Source organism: Pteropus vampyrus, unplaced genomic scaffold, assembly GCF_000151845.1.
Source record: "Pteropus vampyrus isolate Shadow unplaced genomic scaffold, Pvam_2.0 Scaffold168, whole genome shotgun sequence".
Taxonomy (NCBI): domain Eukaryota; kingdom Metazoa; phylum Chordata; class Mammalia; order Chiroptera; family Pteropodidae; genus Pteropus; species Pteropus vampyrus.
Genome location: NW_011888949.1, coordinates 676644 through 686262, shown reverse-complemented (window position 1 = coordinate 686262; position 9619 = coordinate 676644). Strand labels below are relative to the sequence as shown.

The following is a 9619-nucleotide window of genomic DNA, read 5'->3' as shown; positions in this document are numbered from 1 at the left end:
CCTCGTGGGGGACCCTCGTGGGGGCCGGCAGGATGGCAGGATGCCCATGAAGTGACGGGACGCGTCTCTCCAGGCTTAAAGCCAGGGCCCAAATGGCGTCCCCTAACATTCTCAGTGGTGGGAGGGGTGCGGTCCTCCATCCATCCCTGAGGGGTGGCCCCCAGGGATGAGCTGGGGCGGCCTGGAGCAGCCACGTGCACCCCCCAGGCTCGGGTCCCCACGTGTGGAAGGAGGGCTGGGCCTCATGCTCCCCGGACCAAGCCCCGTCCAGCTCTGACGCCCAGACTTGTGTGAGGGGTGCTATGGAGGTGGCACTGGGGCCACCGCGCTGTCCTCCGTGCCTGTCACCATAGAGATGCTACCGGGCAGGCACTTGACAAGCGCTAAACACGTGAAGGAGCGAGCGGACGAAGCAGTGGACACATGAACCCGGAGTGAGCGGTTCAGGGAGTACCCCTTGCTGCTGGTCTCCGCCTTCCTGTCCCCAGAGAAGCCGGCTGTCCCTGTCACAGGGCGCCATCTGCTGGGAAGCCTCGCCACCACCACCCGTCGAAACCATGGAAACGTGAGCCCCCTCCCGCGCTCCGCCTCCAGAGGGACCCCTCCTGCCTCACTGTGTTGGGAACAAAATGGAGACCAAGGGACCCCTGACCCAAATAAGCTCGGCAAAGAAAGGGCACACAGGAGCCTGGCCTCACAGCGGACAGGCCTGAACCGGGCGAAGACAGGAGGGCGCAGCCTGGGGATGTCGGGAGGGGTTGGGGGGGTGTGTGTGACGGTGGCTTCCTGGGGGTCTTGGTCAATACGATTTTATGTTTTCAACAAAAGAGGGGGGTGTCTAAACGTTGGGTTCACTACGAATCTTCTTCGTGGCTGTAACGTCACAGGTCACCGATGATACTCCAAGCCTCGTGTCCCAGCGTGGCCAGCCGTGCAGTCCTTTATGACCAGCACGGGAGTCCGGGGGACAGCGAGGGCTCTCGCGACGCTGCCGCACGCAGTCGCCACACGTGCTGTAGGCTGGGCGCCGCCTGCTTCAAAGCGAGGGTGGAAACGACATTTACCAAGAACGATGACAAAAGAAACGGTGGAGAGAGAGGCGAGCGGGGTCAGCCCCTGGGGCCGGCGGTGACCGTGACGCGGGGGGGGAGCCGGTGCATGGCGGCCACAGGTGGGTGGTGGGTGGTGGGTGGGGCGGTGCCACCTCTGGCTCTTCCGAGGACCTGTGGTCTCAGGCAAGCAGCTGAGAACCACGGGTCTCCCAAAGCCCCTGGGGGCCGTGGACAGCGGGCTGGGCAAGGTCAGGGGATGGAGAGGCCCGAGGCACAGGGACTTGGGGGGCCGGGGTCCTGGTCGCTGTCCTGTCCTCTCATCACCAGGCACGAGACTGACGCAAGCTCCGTGCTTGCTCAGTGCCCACCACCTGGCCTGTCTCCCTCAGTCTCCTGCGGGCCACACGGCTACTCGCTCGAGGCTGCTCCGGCTGGCGGTGGGTCCGAGTCCGGTTCCGTCCGTCTGTGGACCAGCAGCACTGGGCCCTGGGCGGGGAGACCACTGACGGGGTCTGACCAACGGGGCTGACCCAGGCCGCTCACCCCGTCCACAGGCAGCACCCAGTGCAGCCACACGGCGTCACGGGGAGCTGGGGGCTGCGTCACTGTCCCCATGGCTCCTCCAGACGCGCCGTGCGCCCGGGGGCCAGCGCTTCCCTCCCGTGGGGCGCCCTCCCACCGCCCGGCTCCCTTCAGGCCTGCCGGAAGCCCCCACAATTCCGAACGGGCGCCATCGGCTGTCACAGGATGCCCGCCATGGGGGTGCCCTCGGCCCCTCGGCGGCTTGGCCCACGCCAAACCCCTCACACCTTCCAATCCCCGGGGAAGTGCCCCGCCTGCCACGAGCACACCCGCCACAGAGCCACCGCCCGACGCGCTCCCGTCACGGAATCCCGTGTCTACCCGACACCTGGGCTGATGCGGGCCATCTCCCAGGGTCCAACAGTCATTGCCAAGGCCAGGTCTTAGACGGGGAGGGACTGACCCGTGGAACATGGACTGAAATGGAGGAAGATGGCTTGGCTTTAAGCATGGGGTACTTTCAGGTTCCAACTTAGGTTTAAAAATTCCACCAAATCAGATCTGAGAAATTAACCACTTCCTTCTCACTTACCACTGGCGAGGACAGCGGTAGATGTGGGGTCCCCCAAAGTAACATTTCGGTTGGCGAAGTGGCCGTGCTTTGCATTGGAGCCGAGGTTCCCACGAGGACGGCAGCCCTCCCCGCCCCCGGCAGGCCACCTGCTTGCGGAGGGTGCGGGTCTGACCATTCTACTTCTGCCACCAGGGCGAGGGTCTGTGCCGTGTGGAGGCGCGACGCCCCGAGACTGGCCCCAGGCCGCACGCCCTGTGACGTGCTGCCCAGACTGGAGGGTGACAAAGTAGCGACCGTGTGACATTCACTCCTGAGGGTTCTTTCAACCCATGAAGGCCATGAAGCCCTCAGTGAGCTTCACGGTGCCCATCTGACTCCGGGGACAAAGGGACACGCACTCGCCGGGCTGGCTGGCGGGGTGGTCTTACTTCACCAACGCCATTTTGCTAACACTTCAGAGACAAGAGAGCTGAGTTTCCACAGGGAGGTGGACAGTGGGGGAGCCGGTGAGAGCCACCCACCTGGATCCCTGTGCAGACACCAAGGAGGCCAGGCCAGGGAGAGCCGGCCCACCGCCGCGCAGGTGTGTGCACATGCGTGCGTGCGCACACCTGTGTGTACACCTCCTTCTTGAACGAAATTCTCTTAACGATGTTTCCTGGAGTGCTTTATTTTTAAAACACCTCATTTTCAAAACAGGTTATGAATTGTGAGCCATCTGTAGCAACGTGAAAAGCGCTGATGATCCGTTAAACGGATACAGCGCAGCCTCTGTGTGGGCGCCGTGTGCACGGGCGAGGACAGACGTGCGGAAGACGATGCTAGACAAGCTCTACACAGCGTCAGGGTACATTTCCTCTGAAAAATTGTAAAAATGATTTGTTCTGCTTTGAGTTTTTTTTTTTTTTTTTTTAGGAGAGGCAACCCTTGGTTGACCTCACAGACTGCAAGGACCTTGTGAGCTTACAATCCCATCTATTTTTATTTTTTACGCCCACAGCGCCTGGTCTTCCTAGCTGGTCTCCCATCCAAGGACTGACCGGCCCGACCCTGCTTAGCGTCCGAGGGCAGACGGGATCGGGTGTGTTCAGGGCGGCGTGGCCGGAGACTGTGCTTGAAAAAATTTAAAAAGCAACCATAATCCTCCCACTTCCACGAGGAAATGCACGTGACGCCGCCTGCCTGGTCGGCTCACGCACGCGGACCGCACGACGCGGAGAGGCAGGCGGTCCCCTCGACCTTCACGGGGGCCCGTCGGCTGGGCAGCTGTTCCAAGGCCAACGGCTGCACCGGAGGGGGCGAATCCGGGGGCACGGGCGAGGCGGGCCCCGGCCGAATCCGGGCGGCGAGACAAAGGCTGCGGGACGCAGGCGGGAGCGGCAAGGGCTTTTATTGACACATCGTTCAGGTTACAGTACAGTTCGAAACACATTGTTCAGTACGGGATCACACACACGATACACACAACAATACAATTTTTCCAATTATGTCACCACTGTTCTTCACATCTATTCCCGGTAAGGGTGTGACACTGACGAGCGCGACGTGAAGGCGGGTCAAACGGGGCCCATCACTTCCTGCAAACGTGAGTGCAGTGTGCTCGGCAGAAGACACGAAGTAGGTGAACCCCGAGGAAAGCACCGGTCGGCTCTCGGTTTGAACTCTCAAAGCACTCCCCACACCACACCGGCGTCGGCCGCCCACACCCGCCGTGCGGCACACGCGCTAGGTTAGGGAGGCCACAGTCAGCCAGAGCAGTGACACGGGTCTACGGGCCGGCACCTCCGAGTGGGGGAACAGGCGCGCTAGCACTAACACTGAGCTCATGCACAGGGGTCCTGCAAAGCAGAGGGCAAAACAAAGGCTGGTTAATGGCGCTGCCAACCGCACGCTGCGGGCCGCCTCGCACGCCCACGGTCGCGCTGCAAAGTAATAGTCCAAGCGTTATTCTCTCCAACCGAGACCTGGGGAATAAGTCACGGGTGAAAAACCTGTCGAGGCAAAGGTTCAGAGGGGGTCCGGTCGTAACACGGAGTGACAAGAGGCAACGCCGCTCTCGGTCCCCGGAGCCGAATTCTACGTGTGACCCTGGACCGGAGGGCCAGTGTCCCGCTGTCACCAAACGAGGAAGTCCGTCACCGAGAGGAGGCAGGCGGGAGGAGAGCACGGACACCCAGAGATGGCCGAGTGCCAGAGGGAGGGAGCTTGGGGGGCGTTGTGCGGGGGGCGGGGGGGGGAGGCTGTGTGTGCAGCGACAGTCCCAGAGGAGAGGCACGGGAGGCTGGTGGGGCCTGGCCACCAGGACAGCAGCAGCTAGAGAGTGGCAGCGCCCCGCACAGAGAACCGGCTCGGAAATGGAAACAAGGTCGGGTGTGGGGCCTCGCTGCTGCAGAACCTGAAAGTTAAACAGCGGATTAGAGCCTGAGTCAGAGTCCTCCTGGAGAAGGGGCGATCCTGGACCCCACGCCTGCGGAAAGCAAAGCCGAATCATCAAATCGCGTGGTTATCATCTGCTCTCCGGTCGACAGCTGTGTGTGTGCAAAAACCTACATTACGATGCTAAGGCAACGCTGCAGACCACGGAACACTGCGACAGCCCCGAGCAGTCGGCCTCCACTGCGCGTGCCCTTCGACCGGAAGCAGTCTGGGACGGTCATGCTGGAAGGACGTCACGGGGCCCACTTTCTAGAGTACGTCAGATGACCAAACACAGAACGTCTGACGGGACACGTCTGTCCGCCGTGGGACACAGCAAAATCTAAGCACTGCACGGTTTCTTTCTCAAGGGCCCAGATTTTTTTTTACATACCTTTTAAAGTTTATAAAATAAGACATCAACGTGAAGACCTTTACATTTTACTTGCTCAGAAGTAAAAGGAAAAAGCCGCTTCTCCCTGACAACACCTGCTCTAGCTGTCCATCTCGACTGAGATTCCCTGCGAAAACGCGGCACGGCGAGGTGCCAGGTGTGTCAACCAACCTTCCTGGGAAAGGCAGGCCGCCCCGGCACAAGCGGGGCCCGGCCGCCGTGGTTACCAGAGGTATACCTGGGATCCAATATGAATCAGCGGTCCGCTTTGGTTCCGGCACACAAAACCACAGGCACTTTGAGTGATGAAAAGTAAACAGGTTGCAAACAAACCTTACGCAAAATCCTTAGGATTTACTAGTAAATCAAGGCTACGCGCCTTTGGAGAGCTCTTATCTAAAATAAAATGTCCAAAGTGACACTTCATTCACAAGTTCTAAAAGTAGTTGAAAAGGTCCACTGAAATGCTCATTAAATACAATAAAATATCTAAACTTACCCCTAAACGGTCTAAGCTCCTGAGGCCGCCTTCATGGGGTCTCCCTGTCCCACTTCATACCCTCACCGCCCCACCCCACCCCATTACTGAATTGTCTTCTAGAATATGCCACTTAAAAATTTCTAAAGAACCAAAAACATCTTTTTCTCCCTCAAATACAAGTAAACAAACAAACGAATGGGAGGAGAGTCTACCTGAGGGAGGGAAGTGACCCCAGGAGGCCAGGGGCCCTGTAGGCAGGAAGGGAGCCAAACTAAAACGTCCCTGGGACAGCGAGGGAGCCCAGAGCCCCCTGCTGAGGGCGGCGCTGGGCACGCGGTCTCTCCAGGGGACTAACCGAGGGGCTCCGGGCTCCAGCGCACACCGCCCTCTCTCCAAACCTAACTCCTCACTGGGGCTCCTGTCAGTCACTGGTCTGCGAGCACATCGAGCTTACCTTCGGTTAGACAACAGAAACAAAAACAAAATAAAGAGAACCAAACAGAAAACGGAAGCCAAAACAAAAAGGAAGTGACAGCTTCTCCGAACCTGCTCTCCGTACGAGCCAGGCCCGCCGCCTGCAAGGTGGCCGCTGTCCGTGACAGGCCGATCCCTCCCATCCACAGCCAGAGCGGCCAGCGGACACCTCCTGAGGACTCCGTTTGCCCACCCGCCCGCATGCTTCTCAACTGGACGGCCTGACTTCCCTGGAGAGCCAGTGTGTTAGCAGACAGGTGGTCATCAGCACTCGTCACAACCCCTTCACTCTGCAGACCCCCACCCACTGCCGCCCACCCTCGTGCCCCTTCGCCTCTCCCAGCCTCCCTCCAGCAGCGAAGACTTTCATTGGCAGAATTAAGCGAAATGCTGTTTGGAGAAAGACCCCTGGGTGCAGGATCTAAGCTCTGTCACAATTCAGAAACGCCGCAGAACCGAGCGTGAACAATCATTTTTCCAGCACCTTTACAAATCATGATCAGGACAACCCAGATTCAGAGCAGTTTTGGTGCAGCCCCTCCCCCGGCCCCTCTCACCCTGTCCCCTCCCCTCCCCTCCCCGGTGAGGCCACAGGCACCTACTTAGGATGCTGCCTGTCCAGAAGAGGGACCCTCAACATCTCTTTCAGAAAAAAGAGACGAGATTTCTCCTTTAGAAGAATATCAGCATCATAAACAAACGTGGCCAGACCAACAGTAATGCAAGGGTATGCTCAGACAGGCAGCCGGGGGGACTGACTTTACAGCACACAATCAAAACAAGATAACGCAGAAAGAAAAAGTGACTTGGTCCCACACAGTCACCCGCTGTATTACCTTATGGGATATACTGATATTTACTGGCTTCAAGTTTCTTGAATTTGTGAACAAATAATACACAGGTCAGGATAAATGTATTGACTTACTCCCATCTTTATAAAAATCGAATATACACACGAACACGTCAACAATGATGGAACTGTATCCATTAAACTTTGATAAGACAACACAAAAAAACTAACAAGTAGCTAAGGTGTCGTTGAATTGAAAGCATTTCCAATAACACTTTAATTTGAAAAGATCTGTATTTACAGTGTGTCAAATGCCTCCACGTCCGCGTCTCGTTTTAAATGCATGATAAATAAAGAACAAAGATAATGGTTGCGACAGATCTTGCGAGCGGTCCCAGCTCACGGCGGCCTGATCTCACTGCGAGGAGGGCACCGAAGATGGAAGCGGCACGACCTCCTACTTCTGCTTCTCTCCTTCCCTGCGGCTTCCTGCAACAAAACTGACGTCTGTCACTGGGCCGGGGCCCTAACGGGATCCGTCCCCGTGGCCGCGGCCACTGCGGCCGGCAGCCTCGGGCGCCCTCAGCAATGCTGTAGGAGACACCTGCTCAGGGACGTGGCCGCAGAGGAAACTAGCTGGGGTGTGTGTGCAAACAGGTGCGCGCACACACGTCCCAGGCTCCCGCGTGACGCTCAGACAGCGCCAGACGCGGGCCCAGGAGCAGCCGTGCGGTCTGCGTGGAGCAACGCGCCCACGCGGGACCAGCGCGTCATCGCGAACTAGAGAGGAGCAGCTGATGCCGCTGGCGCAGGCCCACGCACTCGGGTCTCAGAGCCACGGCACGCTCAGACGATTCTAGAAAGCGGCAAAAATGGGTTCAACTCATCTGATGGCACCATGAGTCCTCGCACCAAGGGAGGGCTGTCAGCCTGCCCGCCGCCCCGAGCGGGAAGCTTCGGGACTGGAGAGCCGCGGCTCCTGCACTTACCGCGTCAGCGCAGTCTGCGGACGCTGCCGGGCCCCCGTGCGTTTATGCAACGCGCCTGCGTCTATCTGTCTACCTGTGAAGAGCGGGCAGGGACGGCCCGTGCCAAGCAGCTGGGGGTACATAGTGCCACCTCCCAAACTGGTCACGGGCGCTCTGGAGGGTGCTCTGGTGTGCCCGAGGGGTGCCTGCGTGCCCCGGAATGGAAGTCTCAGAGCGGCCGCTGGCGGCCACCTCCGCTCTCCAGGCTCACTCTCGGCACACCCAACGCCCCGCTCCAGCCCTGGTCACCTAGTTTGGAAAAGGAATACAGATGTCAACCGTGCAAACAAGATGGCCCGAGCCCGCATGGCCTGGGACTTAGCTCCTGCCGGGAGGCTGAGAGACGGCAGGGTGCCTGGCTGCACGGGGGACATCCCGGTGTCCCCTGGCTAGCCTGAGGCACCAAGGGGCAACGCGCTCCTAGTTCCCTCAATTCTACGAGTGGGTCTGACAAGACGGCCTAGGTATCAAACACAGCAGGGAGGTCCGAGGGCGCCCTGGCCGCGCACGCCAGTGGCCGGTCCCTCAGAGCGACCCCAGACGGCGAGGCTCTCAGGGCCAGGGACACAGTAAGGCACTTGTTTAGTGTTTGCCCAGAGCAACTGTCACTGAGGCTGCTTTGTGGGGAGCATGGATGCCACTGAAGGAGCCGACCCGGAATCACTTAAGCAGATGTGCGGTGACACACACAACTGTCCTGTCAGACAGCTATCCCTCACACCTCGTGCCACCGAGACGGACGTGCCAGGGTCGATGCCACCTTGCATTTAAGTCTGCTGAAAGCGCATCCTCGCTCAAAATGCCTTAAAAAAAAAAAGTTAAAGCGATGACAACCAGCTTCCCAAAGAATGTCGTATGTCACAGAGCCGATGATATAAATGTGCCACTTCGGACTGCATTTAAAGAGGAAAAAACCAAACAGGCCTGTTCAAGCGTTGGGCTTCCTCCGCCGGGCAGGGGTGCGGTGCACCCTCGCCTTACCGGGGAAGAGTCTAACGGGGCTGGGCGGCCCCCTTGGGAACTAGGAGCACACAGTTGGCATTTCTAGAATCTTTACAAGAAGCAGAATCTGCCACACAACTATCACCACCCCCTCACACCTGCTTTCCAGGATATACAACTGCCAATCACAGTCACCCAAATTTTCACCTGTTTGTCCGAGAGCCCTGGGAGGGCTTTCTGAGAAGGTGACGCGCGTTGTGCCGGGCTGAGGAAGTGCGTCTAGCCTGCACTGAAGATAAGCGCAACCATTATCAAATGTTCTTTGCTGTGAAAAATACTCAGGATCCGTGACATGGACGCCCTTTCCTGAACCTACGTCACTGTGGTCGGTCACACAGCGAGACCACGAGGAACGATGTCTACATGCATTGTGAGCACTTTGGAAACAAAAGGAAACGAAAACTGTAGTTCTGAGGTGACGACAGAATCTGAAGCTAACGCCGGGCTCCGGCCGCCATGTCCCGCAGTTCGGCTCTTCCGGCGCCAACGCTGGCGGCCTGGCGCCCGGGCAACAGTTAGCAAGACTGCGCGCAGAGAGACCTCGGCTCGCGGGTCCCGCGCCGGCGGCTTCCTCGAGGACGTCCCACAGCGTGTGTGCGGTGCAAGGTCGGCCTCCCTGCCAGAGCTCACTCGACGATCAGGGCCACGTTGATGTGAGACAGATCTACCATGTGCCTGCGGGGAGCGAAAGAGACAGCGGCCCTGAGCGAGCGCGCACGCCGGCGGCCGGCTCGCCGAGGCAGAGGACGGCGGGGCGGGGCGGTGGGTCCGCTTCGAGGAGAGCCTCCTGAGAGACACGCCACCGAGGGACGGAGACGCCAAGCCGAGCCGGGACGTCCGCCCTCCGGGCAGTGCCGGGCAGACAGGCACCGCACGCGAAGCGACAG

At 59.1% G+C, this 9619-nt stretch overlaps 1 protein-coding gene and 1 pseudogene across 1 annotated transcript in view; both read right to left on the bottom strand.

The window, feature by feature from the left end:
* The window catches only part of RBM33 (RNA binding motif protein 33), a 124229-nt gene that overhangs the window by 8202 nt on the left and 106408 nt on the right, over positions 1-9619 (bottom strand). The window lies entirely within an intron of this gene.
* LOC111745891 lies at positions 3140-3257 on the bottom strand (annotated as a pseudogene).